Consider the following 1,884-nt stretch of genomic DNA (forward strand, 5'->3'; position numbering starts at 1 on the left):
GTGCGTACATTATCATCCCAAAGGTCTTCCAAAAATTACATTGTCAATCTGGTTTTTAAATCTTTGATGTCGGCGTATGCGTCACGTCTGAATGTTACCATCTGCTGGGTTCCAGGACACGCTGGCATCGCGGGCAATGAGTTTGCTGATGAAATGGCCGCTGCTGCTGCGCTGAGAAACACTCTAGACATAGCAACAGTACCGTACACTGACATGAAGCCAGTCATCAGACAACACCTACGTAAAACATGGCAAACACACTGGAGTGAACAGTCAGACAACAAGCTACATGTAATAAAGCCACACTTGGGACGATACACAACTGACTCACACAACAGACACACCTAAGTGACCCTAGCAAGGTTACGGATAGGCCACACACATGCAACACACTCGCACTTGCTCACTGGATCTCCAAGACCCATGTGCAGCAGGTGTGGACAGGGCCTATCCGTAATCCACGTACTCATCCAATGCAAGGCACTTGACACAACACGACGCAAACACTTCCCACAACTATACAGACAACACGTTCCGTTTCACCCATTGTACTTTCTAGGAGACGAGCCCATGTTTTCCACCAAGCTTGTTTTTAAGTTTCTCACCGATGTCAATTTTTTACATCTCATCTCTTATCATGCATCATGACAACCTGGCCCTTTACACCAGTCATCTTCATTAGCTTGTTTTAGTTTGTGTATGTTTACTGAAACCCTCTCTACTTTTACTTTCACATCGCTGTCATGAAATCACTTTTGTTTGGCGCTCTTTGCCCTTAGCTGGCCTTGCGCCATTAAAATCCAGATATCATCATCATCAGTTTCCGAAATCAGAACGTAATAGGCCGGTTCCGGTTACGGCTAAATCTATAGGCCCCACCGTATGCGTGATTGGACGCGTGTGCCTCATACTTGACAACATTTTGTAGCGTGAGCTACACTGGCCGAGGTTCAGCGGTTTCGCGTAGCTTCTGGAGAGCCGTGCTGCGCATGCACGAGGAGCAGTGACGTCACATGGCGCACAGAACGTACTCGCTGACCGGCGTATCTCACACACACAACGCGCCCAGCGTCTTCGCCGACCTCCGTACCACACATGGCGGCCCGGTCCACTTGATGATCATGCGAGGGGTGGCCGGGTGTGGAACCGATGGCTCGTGCGTTGCAGCAACACCGGCGTGCGCCTGTGGAACCAGCTTAGCTCTGGGGCGATTGGTGACGCTGCGCCGGAGCCGCTTGATAAATATACATGTGTCACATAATGCGTATACCGAAGTGTGTGTCATCGATTAAGCTAATCCCAGACAACCAGGAAAGCTGAGAGTAACCAGCTGAATCTTAGCTCACGCTACGTATATCCTGGCATAGCCGAGCTAAGCCACTTTTAATTTTTTTTCAAGTAGAAAATATATGCGCATTGGAGTCAAAACATCAATACAGAACTGGCTCTGCAGTGTTCTTTTATTTTAAAATGTGTGGCTGCTTGATATTTGCGAAAGAAAATAAAAAAAAAAAACACGTGCTGAAAACAATGGCTCGACTTGAAAATACAAGAACGCGCTCGCGCCCTACCCTGCGGCGTTCCAAGAATTCCAAGAGTGACAAGAGGTTTCAGTAGATGGCGCGCGAGCAGTGGAACGCGGGAAAATTGAATTAGCTTTAGCAAACCTCCTCTGCATTTGTCGTGGTGGAAGCGAATGGGAGAGAAAGAGCATGAGAGGTGGGACAGAAGAGAGGAATTTGCGTGGCAGAGGAGGCAGAAGAGTCTTTCGGCGACATTTGCAGCGACTCGGGGAGCGGCCATTTTTGTTTCTGCTCCAGTGTGCTTTACAAAGGCAACCATTTGCGTACCAGCTAAATGAGCGCACTGTGAACGCAGGACGTG

The sequence above is a fragment of the Haemaphysalis longicornis genome, unplaced genomic scaffold (assembly GCF_048455015.1).
Source record: "Haemaphysalis longicornis isolate Haplotype H1 unplaced genomic scaffold, Haemaphysalis longicornis Haplotype H1 scaffold_10, whole genome shotgun sequence".
Lineage (NCBI taxonomy): Eukaryota > Metazoa > Arthropoda > Arachnida > Ixodida > Ixodidae > Haemaphysalis > Haemaphysalis longicornis.